Here is an 11,441-nt window from a genome sequence, read left to right on the forward strand (position 1 = left end):
CGTGTGATTGCCTTTGATTGCGTATGCAATTGGAAGAAGACTAGAAACTTCCCTATTAGCTTGCTTTCACTGTCGATCAACCTGCTGTTTTCATCCCACGGCTTGACAAGTGGATAGTGCACCTCAAGCACTGTTGAAATACCCAGCTAGTGAATCGTAAAGTAGACCTTTATAAGGCGTGCCTTTTAAGGCCTTTGCTATACGCATTGCATAATACGGGTAGGCAACAATTAATGGCAAGATCGTGAATTGGTCATCGCAAATTTGAGTCCGGAAGGTAAGCGCTCATACACGTGTGGGGTAGTGGAACGTTTTTCTTAGCTGGCCTTATGCAGACAGCTTACATCCTATATACTCAACTTCATGCACCTGGTGCTAGGTAGCACCAAATCGTCGTTTCAATAAGACAAAAATTCTATGCCAATTACCCGCCATTGAGACCTAAGACGAACTACTGTAACAACACTGATCGTTTGCCTTCTCGCCATAGTCGCGATTGACAGAATTCTCACCCACCGGCCTCGCTCCTTTACTAACGATGCTAACCGAAGGTAATCCACCGAATCTTTTGTCAACTGTCTGTAACGCGCTGCACATGCAACCTTTTCTGAAATTTGATGATCGAAATTACGGAATTTGTAAACCTAAACAAAATAAACCAAACTCAGCCGCGTCTTCCAGAAAGCCTGAAGAGAGCGTCATGAATCACCTCATATACTGCCTGACCAGTGGGTTGCAGTTTCTAACGCAAAACAAATACCGCTGTGACCGCTGAAAGCACTATCTAGTCGATGAAGCCAGTTTCTGAAAGTGTAAAACCAGAACTACTAGAAGCAAGCACTTAATTTCCTCCTGTTCCACGCGCGTTCAATATGGTAAGCTTGCACCAGAGCGCTTACACTTGTGTCAGTCAAAACAAAATTGCTACTAGCAGTGCTGACGTTCCTCTACAGAATGTAAGTAGACAATGCTGAAACAGATGGCTACAAGCCCAAATAGAGGTACAACAGTTGTTCTCAGAGGCGCCTAATGCTGGACAAAGTTTTCTCCGAGCAACAACTGTATGCACACAGTATGAAATTCCGAACACCTGGCTAATTTTCGATAACGTTCAAAAGACTTTCGCTACGCGCAAAGCCGGTGTAGAGAACCATTGCTTCAAACATTTGTTAGGTTTGTTATAGCAAAGCTTTTGTATGAAAAGATCCACGCAGTATTGCATCCAGAAACGTCGTTGAAGGTTGCCGTCTTACCCGCAAATGGATAAATGGTACAAAACAAACAAATTGTTTTCGATTCTACGCATTTTTCTGCATGAGCCCTATCATTTTGGTTATAGTGATTTCAAGCATTACCCACGTCGTGTTTCTGTCACGCGACCTCCCTAAAGTGCGAAAACTCATTAGATCAAAGTAACATATGCGCACTAAAGATTCATTACTATGCGGAACAAAACTGGAAATTTTTCGCAATAGCCAGTGACTGTAGAAGATTACTGCATGCCTGTCTCTTAGGCACTGGCTATTAGCAGCTAAAGGCGAGAAGGGATTTGCTGGCATAATAAAATGTTGCGAGGCACTATGAGGTTGTATAAGCCTTTCAAAATGTATACGGCATCAATCTCCTAACTATTCCTCGCTGAGGACTCGTTTTAGCGCAATGTTCTACTTCATGCTGCAGGTCAGAGCAATTTTAGACCAGCTATCGCTTGCTAAGTAAGAGGAAGTGGACCAATAGGAGACGACGCCTATATTATCCCCCGCTAGATATCTACTCTCATGGCACTGGCTCGTTTCCTACCACACCCTCTCCACTTCTTCGTGCTCATGGCCTCTACGTAAATAAGAAAATAAAGACTATCACGTTAGGCTGTGCTATTCGCATTCGAATCAAACGAAAGTTACCTGCTATGAACAAGGAGGGTGTTTTATTGGGCTGTTCAAATGACGCTGCTAATAACCGCCCAATGTTTGCTTTCGCGGCCACGTAAGTTTGACGTCAGCAGTGTACAAGTCAATACACTACAGGCATGGCAGTTAATTATATATAAATAAATATTCTACCTGCAAAAAAGATCAGTGCCCTTCCAATCTGCGAAGACGGATGACCAGCGAGGCTGTGTATGTGGCCCCTTAATTGTGAGATTAGCCTCCGAAGCGGGTCGGCGCGGCAATCCACTATCTTCGGGATCGGCACACGCTTTGGGAGTGCTTAACGCCTGCTTCAAATCCGCCGCGGGTGGCCCGGCGTCATACTATCTTCGGGATCGGCCCACGTATGGGGAGTTCTTAACGCCTATTTCACTTCCGCCGCGGGTCGGCCCGGCATTGCACTATCTTCGGGATGGGCCCACATTTGCGGAGTTTTTGTTTACCACAGCGCCCCGAATATTTCTTTGGACGGTAGAGGTATACAGCTTCGTTGTAATATATTGTTGCACGTTTGTCTATTGACTATTCCATTCGTATATTGGGCCCCGAGTATGTATTCAATATGTACTTAAAAAGTTGACACCTGCGCACCTCTAAGCAATTTCAAAGGAAGCTTTCCTTGCGGACCCTTCCGGACATTTACTACAATGTCTGATGGCTTATGTCTTGCCGATTATTAAACACGAAGGACCACATACGCATCTTTACTACGTTTACATGTGTCCTGGCTGCTGACCTTGTTTTCTACCGAATTAGCAATTGATAAAACAAGCTACACTTAAATGTTCCCATTGCTGGAAACAAGTGTCATCGAGAGCGCAATTGCTTGAATGCAGCAACCGTTTCCTGCCTAATTTTCATGGTATTGCGGTGTGTCGCATCTCCTTACTTATTATTTCGCTGAGTAAAATGTACTTTGCAGGTGCATTATCTGCGGGAGCAGCCGGCTCTAGCAGGCTTTCCCACCGTCGACACAGTGTCATTGCGACGGGCTCCAATCCCGGAGGAAGTATATTGTTTGGTCAAGTGGCTCACGTGGCAGGGCTCTCCAGTTGTTGCTTTCTCCACTGGCAGGCAAGTAATCGCTAGGGACCAAGCGCTGTGGACAATATTATTGGTTGCACGGCGTTCATTGACCGCTTCACAAAAGCTTCGCTCCTTATTTTCCATGAAGTGGGTTGGATCTGTAGATCTTGTTTTATTGTCTAGTTCAAGTTTTACTGCATGTTTTCGGCGGCTTAGCTACGCTAACAGTTTAAAGCAAGTATATCGCGCGCTTCGCAAAACTAGTAGCGAGTAGCGTGGCTGTGCGTTAACCTCCTCCCCAAACATATGGGTCACTTATGATGTGTCAAGCAGCACTGCATAATGTGCAACACTGAGCTTACTCTTTCGGGCGTAGCCCAAGTACAGGGGCCCTATCCACAGTGGTGGCAGATAATGGTCTGCACAAAACTCCCTGCTCACCCTCACCTTCATTCTAAATGCGTTCTCGCTAAAATCCTACTATCGCAGCATCAAAACCTGCTCTGCTTCACTAAAAATGCTTCGCACTAGAAATTTGCGCACCTGTGTTCTGGTTTCCCGAAGCACAGAAATCTATAGCTCACAAAGACCGCCAGTACGTTGTGTAGTACTTTCATTGCTATATAGAATCCCTGAAGTTCTGTTCGGGTGCATGTAAGTTTAAAGAATGCTATTGTTAACATGGGGAGGGATGATAGAGAATAGAGAAGCCAATAGAGAATTGTAGACGTGCTACAAGAAAAGCTACCAAGATAGGACAATTTTTGTCATTGCAGCAGTGGCGGTTCTTTTCTATTCAACAAAATGTAAGCAACACAAAGACTGCTGCTACAAAACACGTGTGCTAGAGGTAAACGGTGGTATACTGCACGACGTCAATGTCAGGTTTTTTTGTTTGTGTGTTTTACTTTCACCATCGCTTAAGGAAAACGTCGCCCTATATATAGCGCCAACATATGCTCTCTCACTTTGCGCAATCCAAGCGTTCGCTATCTTGGCACATTCAACGCGACATCAGATATGAGGTTCTTATGCTGCTGTTTTATTTTCACCGTCAACGTGGTTCTTGAGCTAGGTACGTTTTTGTTTCCTTTGTCTGCATGGGAGGAATTTCATCATGTCTGCCTGTCGTACTCTAAAGGGTGGAACAGCCTTTTTGTTTGAATAGGTCGAGAATCAGAAAGGGGTTTTTCTGAGTGAACAATTTTTCGGCGAGACGTCTGGCTAACATGAGGACACAGGGGATTTCTCTCAACAATCTCCTGTGTTTCAACTATTGGTAATCAAATTGCAGATGGCAGACACACCCCTACCATACCGCTTTTTCTCTATCATAATGAAATTTGCTTTTCTCACCTCATCTCCGTGCTAAATTGAAACAAGCTAATTAAAAAGACAGTGTGATATTCTTATGCTATCTTGTTCCCCGTCAGTGTTGCCAGAGAAAGGCGAACTTCAGTTTTTGTACGAATAGTACTCCAACCAAGATTTTCAAAGACATGCAGTCTACATATAATAAGCTGATACAGAAAAGAAAGCACAAAAGTTCATAGAACTTGATAAAACTTGATTGAAACAGTGAATATCGTGTCGCCTCTTGTGTTCAACCCTACAACCATCACCATAGCGCGAGATTAGCATTTGTCCGGGCTCAGAGGTCTCAGCACGGTAAAGGTGGCTTTTTTCAGAATCTAAAATGACTATTGCTCATATAAATAATAAGAGCTTATGTATATTGATGAGCAAAGAACATTTCGTGCTTCGTACGTAAAAAGATTCCCCTGTTCTTCTACTCTCCGTCATGCCAAATATTCTCACCGAAATAAATGAAACGACTCTAGCCTTTGGTGATCTTAACAAGCTCTATCTGAGTTCATATAAAGGTTAGGTTTGCGTAGGTTAAAATCTACCTATCTAGCTCAACTCGTAATTTCCGTGCAGTAGATTTTCGAGCAGCTGAAACGAAAAGGCCAAGCTGGGTTGGTTTATTTATTTTATCAGTATGTCGCCCCCCCATTGTTAGTAAGTCTAAGAAGAAAAATCTGTGTGAAGGATCAGAGCAACAACAACCTGTACAAATACCTACAGATGCAGCCGTACAGGTCAATGTGAGCCAAGTGCTTTTTACTGACTACCAGGTGCCGAAAGGCTTGTGGAAAGCTTTATTAATAAATTTTATTGTAAGCCTCCAAAATGAATCTCTTGAAATAGACTCACTTGTTGTGCTTACCCATTTTTAAAGCGAAACATGATTAGAAACGTAGAGAATAAACATAGCTGCAATTAATATGTATGTTTCGGCTTCTGCAATAGTACAGCGCTTGCTCGAAATCAATTTCACGAAATTGAGAGGTTATCAAAGCAAACCAGAACATCATAGCTATATGAGCAAGCTCGCACTGCAAATTCAGTGTTTCCCTTGCCGCCATGCTATAGTCCCCTATTAACGGCGCTCATTAGCTCACTGATCTGTGAGACAAATCTATTCGTTTGCACTATTACTAGCTCGCTTAAACAAAGTAATCAAGACGTGTGACCAACATCTTTCTTAGCTTAGTGGTGACAGATGTAGGTCTGACAAAAAAAGAAGCATTAAGGAAGTGACTAAAGGAAGGCTTGCAACCCTGAACCTCGACAGCTGTTCATGTACTTTCCTCGGCGTCTTTATTTCATCAGAGCATGATGCTCGTACGAATGCACCAACAATGAAAACTCGACACATTCCAGAAATCTGGTGCCGTACACTGTTAACAGCTCGAACCAATCCTTGTAAGATTACAAAATGAATCATCCTTGGTTCTGCTATTTCTGTGCGGCGTATTCACTCTCTTCTTATACTTCATTTTTCATTTCTTTCCACTTCTCACTTTTCAGTAGTGATTTGTGTATGACGCTTTCTTCGAATGCCAATGACAATATAACACGGTGTCACATGTAAGCTACGTGGAAGGATACTGGATAAACTGCAACATGTTTTACACAAGACAGCTCCCGCTCTTTCATATATATTCTAAGCGACACTCTTTTTTTTTCAGCTTACTCAGAAAAACCACCAGACAGGTGTTTTAAGGAACCGGAAACTGGTAACTGCCGAGCATACCAGCCTACTTGGTATTTTGATTCGAAATTTTCACGTTGTAAAATGTTCATCTATGGTGGTTGCGGTGGAAATGACAACCAGTTCACTTCAGAAAAAAAGTGCCTGTCGGTGTGCCTACGTGAGTACTTCTAAAATGTATGTTTTCTCGCCGCAGTAAGATTTGTTGTCTCGTCGGCAACAGAACCATTGAACATTGTCATACTTGTATTCCCGTTATCTTCTTATCATGTGTTTATATACAGATGCACAGGTGACCGGCATGTATTATTTTCGCTGTCATTAAAAGAAAATACCGTTACACAGGCTGCAACTTGCGCCTTACAGAACTCCTTCTCAGCGGTGACTGCACAGCAACAATATTTCGAGGCCTTCCTGTTTTCCTACTGGCCTATGCTTTGCTATCGCCATGCCACCGTCTTGTGTGGTGGCACATGTTTATTCACATAACACATCTAACACACGTAGGCCCATCGACCACCCACCATCCCCATTGCTATTGCTTTCTTCCGGTGCACAAGTTGTACTACGAAGGCAGGGTGATTAGGAGAGGTATGAAGAGGCGATACGTGGCGATATGTCGCAGAAGTCTCCTCAATGACATGACTTCACCTATCTAAACGAGGGAAGAAAATGTGACAATTCAGGAGCACGCACAGCCATCCAGAGTAACATGTCATCAACTAGACAGAGCGACTTGAATGGCAGAAAGACTTGTTGTTATGGACAGTCTTGTGTTGAAAGTGACGACAAAGAGAAGGGATCGGCTGGTGCGGGCACAGACATTCGTATTGCTGGAGGCATTGCGACAACATCTGCATATGTCTTGAACATACCAACACAGCGATTGCCAGAACGGGTAGCAAGGTTGTAAAAGAGGAGGTCACTTTTAACGGGATGATTGAGGAGGTACCAGCGTGCCGAATCATTAATAAATGGGGCATGAGTATAAATCTTGATAAAACTGTGCAGATGTGCTTTACGAGACAAAGGTCACCAAATGTATATACATATAGGATTAACGGGACAAATCTTGCATCCGTGTGTGAATATAAATATCTTGGGGTGTACTTGACCCCTCAACTATGCTGGAACCGTCATGTTAACTATATAATTGCTAAGGCGTATAGAGTTCTTGCTATGCTACGTAGAAATGCGAAGTGCTTTCCTCTAGAAACAAGGAACCTGCTTTACAAGACTAACATAAGACCAATACTGGAATATGCTTGTACTATCTGGGACCCATGGACTGCGACAGACATAAAGAAACTAGAAAGAGTACAAAACTTAGCAGCCCGTTTCGTGGTTCAAAATTATACTCGGTATTTTAGCGCATCCCAAACAAAGGAAGCATTAGGCTGGAATACACTTCAAAATCGCAGAAAAACATTCAGATTAAAATTTTTGCACAATATATATCATTCTAAGACCGGCCTCAATCGTGATAGCTACATTAGGCCACCGGAGTACACTTCTGGCAGGCGCGATCACCCACTTAAAATTAAAGACTATAGATGTAGAACGGAGCTTTTTAAGATGTCATTTTTTCCTAAGACGGTCAGTGAGTGGAACAGGTTGCCCAGCGATGTTGTATCGCTATCTTCAAATGATGCCTTTGCTTCAGCCGTATGACTTGCAATTTTTTTTTCTCTGTACGTTGTGCTTGCGTCAACAGAACCACTTTGTTTCACTTCGCACATGTACGGTTATGCTCTGCTTCTTTGTTTCTTTTTGTTGTGACGGCGATTTGCCCTGATCTGTATCTTTCTTTTTCATGTATTCTATATTAACTGCTGTTTGTCAATGATATATGTACTTCTCCCCCCCCACTGTAATGCCAAACTGGCGCTGTGGGTACTGTGATAAATAAATAAATAAATAAATAAATAAATAAATAAATAAAACTGCGTATTTTGCCAGGGATAACACCTTTAAATATTCCTTGTTTCCTCGCACAATAACCGAATAGAATAACTTGCCGATATCGCTTCTAACACTGAAAGCATTGAAAATGTCGACATAAAACATACGACAGTTGAAAATGTTGTTGTTTGGTTCTTTTTCATCTTGTTTTGATACAATGTTTCTGAAATGGTTATTAATTTGTTTTCTTCAATAACGGCATTTTATTGATTCCTTGTTATTTTCATTTTGCTTGTGACGCGCGTATGCATGTTGTAGCTTACTTTTTCTTCGTTTTGTCCTTATGCCTCTCCTGCAAGGGCCCCTAGAAGGCCTCCAGTATTTTAAAGATAACAGTAAAATAAAAATAAGATGGTGTCAAGCAAGCCGGTCACATAAGGAGGGCTAGTAGCGACGGAAGTTCGTAAAGAGCGTTTCTCTCGATCTTCATCGCGTATAATCGCAGGGATGAACGTTTGCAAGTTTGTAGCGGCTGTCAGAAACTAATAAGTATCAAACAGACTATATTTCGTGTATAAACTGGCAAGTAGGGACATCTTTCGCAGCAACGTTCTCAGTAGCAACGGCCTCAGTCGCGGCTATCCGGGGGGAACTCCAGGTGGGCAGCAAAGTGAATATTTGGCGGAGGAGAAGTTCTTGTATCTCTAGCAAGAATCCTTGTTGTTCTAAAAGATTCCGATTGGCGATTACAAATATACACTCAGTGCTGTTTATCGTTTCGGGACTCATCCATGCAGCATCGCTGTTGTTGCGGGTTCTGTTGTGTCGCGCTGCTTCTCCTAAATAGAACTAAAGCCCATTGTGAGCCAACCGTCCCCTGAGCTAAAACGCATCCTGTTCTGTCAGTTCTTGTGCAAAGCGTATCAGATATGTGCTGCAATTATTTTTCACGCACATCTGTGCTCTTTACTGATGGCGTATCTCCTCTCGCACGCCTGATATCTGCAAGCTTAGGGACGCATCAATCAGTTTTAAATTATAATGTCAGGAAAACATCCCGCATGTTGTTCGTAGTACCACTTGTGCAAAGTCCACAAAAGGGAGATTGCAGCGATTTTGTTTTTAATATCAAGAGCGACTCACATGATATCATGCCGTTCGTTCTTCTACGCGCCGTCAACTTTGCATGTGCTTGGTGCTGCAAGGGCAGGAAGTACACTCAATGTAGTGCTTTTTCTTCACAGTCAGCGTAATCTGCCTGTACAACAGCCTGTAGTAATCGTTTTAGCCGGTTTTATGGCAAGCAGGGTATATTTTTTGAGCACAAGAAAAATAATGACACGACTGTGTGTTACGCTGACATTTTATTTTATTCGTAGCACGTAGAATTGTAGTGCTCAGGCTTTTCCACGAGTAATAAACCGACACGCTGATTAAAAACGTTACGCACTAACGTCGCCATACGTTCATATGTGTAAGCAGCATTAGTTAGATGCGTGATCTTTTACTAATGCTATTAAAATGTTTTAAAATTTCAGCATCATCACCGCAAGAACGTGTCTGCAGCCCTAAGCCTAAACCTGGAAAATGCAAGATCCCTTCGCATTTCTGGTATTTTAATCCTGGTTCAGCCACATGCCATCGGTATAAGCGCCACCTCTGTGAACGAGGCTCAAACAAGTACCCCTCGTGTGACAAGTGTATGGCGACTTGCACTAGTAAGTCCTAGTATTTGACTTTACGAGCACAAACGGCATTTCGTCGTTTTCTTGCACTTCATTTGTCATAGCAAATTCAACCAGGAATGAGTAAACTTAGAACCACTTCTGGACCTCAATGATTCGTAATTATCACATCAATCTCGAGACAAGGAAAGTGATTGGGGAATTTTGCTTCTTTCACAATGTTTCTCGTTTAAATACATAGGCGTTCAGTAGGAACTGAGGGACGGTCGCTGATAATGACATCAATATATAGCCATTCTTTTGCCTATCGACTCACACTCTCACTGATACAAATCCCCCATTAATAGTAGGATGTCGCAACTGCAATTTTAACACAACGTATGAAAACCCAAGTTATTTCCAGCGTTCACTCCTAGTCTTTAGAATAAATCCATGCTTTCCGCTTATTGCGTCACTCTTTGATTCCTCATATTTAATTCTTTATACTCTCCTTAGATATGGACTTCCGAAAGGTCTGCCGCTCGCTTATGGAGGCGGAACCCGGCCCAGGTGGACCAGAATAGGCAGCTACATTCAGACGATATACTGAATCCGTCACAAGGACTGTGTCGCGCGTATTGCGAACGCTTTGATGGAGCTTGAAAATGAACCCTTGAATGCATTCAAACATCAGGTTGTCTTGTATTCTCATCCTACAAACGAGCTGATCATACCCAGCTAAAACACGAAGTACGGTCATTGCGAACGCAGCCACTAAACACACCACCTTTCGCTTACAGGTAAGTGCTAACAGCATGTGCAATGAACTACGACTACGTTATATGGGAAAGAACCAGCTTTTTCCACATGACGCAATGCAAACGTGTGGCGCAAGCCTGCCGAACAGCTCTATGCATTCATGTAAAGAACATGAATTCAAGCATGATGAACACTCGTGCGTTCAGGCATTCATGCACTAAACGCCTAAATGCTCGTCACTGGAGGAACTTGCGGAGAGAAACGGCAGGCTGCCTTGAAGCTCCCTCTACTAGGCGTCATCAACCGCCGTGGTGGGGCAGTGGCTACGGCGTTAGGCTACAAAACTTGAGGGAGCGGTACGGAAGCCCGGACGCGGCAGCCGTATTCTGACGCGGGTGAAATGCAAGAACGCCCGTGTACCGCACATTATGTGCGCGTTAAAGTACCCCAGGCGGTCAAAATTAATCCGGAGTTGCTCACTACGGTGTGCATCACAATTATATCGCGGTTTTGGCACGTAAAACCACATAATTTAATGTTTATTTTTTACTTGGCTTCATGAAGCATTTGTGGAATCAATTGGGACTGATTTGATTTTTAATGAATTGATTTTTAATGGGAATACCATCCTTAGGATCCTTCACACACATTTCGGCAGCTGGCTGGCTGCCTGTTTATCTATCTATCTATCTGTTTGTGTACCCATGTCTCCAACCGTTCTTACACCAAATTGGGCCATGGGGTAGCACATGGAAAAATTGGTGGAACGTTGGGCTGCGGCACGGAGAGAACGGGGCTTGAAACCAAGGATTTTCTAGCATAAAACCGTTCCAAATTGTTTTTGTTTCTGCCACTAGATCTCAACTATCGCCAGAGAAATATTTCGCGCCACCACAGATTCACCTGTCTGACACGCAATCTCAACAAAACCGCCAAAGCTCCGCATCCGATATCACATGTACCCACTGATATTGCATGGTTAGGCCTAACAAAAGAAAAAAATATACGATTCCACAAGTGTTTCATCATAAGCGCACCGCTACTGGTCAAAACGTTTCAGGCTGCGCCCACTTTGCCTGTCTGTCACGCGGCGCCACGAAA

At 43.2% G+C, this 11,441-nt stretch overlaps 1 long non-coding RNA gene across 1 annotated transcript; it reads left to right on the forward strand.

Moving 5' to 3' along the window:
• Nucleotides 1-3,744: 3,744 nt before the first annotated feature.
• Nucleotides 3,745-10,269, forward strand: LOC126533745 (uncharacterized). Its single transcript, XR_011895562.1, has 4 exons — nt 3,745-4,032; nt 5,993-6,175; nt 9,456-9,635; nt 10,098-10,269. It is a non-coding gene; the product is annotated as an uncharacterized lncRNA (long non-coding RNA).
• The last annotated feature ends 1,172 nt before the right edge of the window (nt 10,270-11,441 follow it).

This window comes from Dermacentor andersoni, chromosome 7, assembly GCF_023375885.2.
Source record: "Dermacentor andersoni chromosome 7, qqDerAnde1_hic_scaffold, whole genome shotgun sequence".
In the NCBI taxonomy this organism is placed as follows: Eukaryota; Metazoa; Arthropoda; class Arachnida; order Ixodida; family Ixodidae; genus Dermacentor; species Dermacentor andersoni.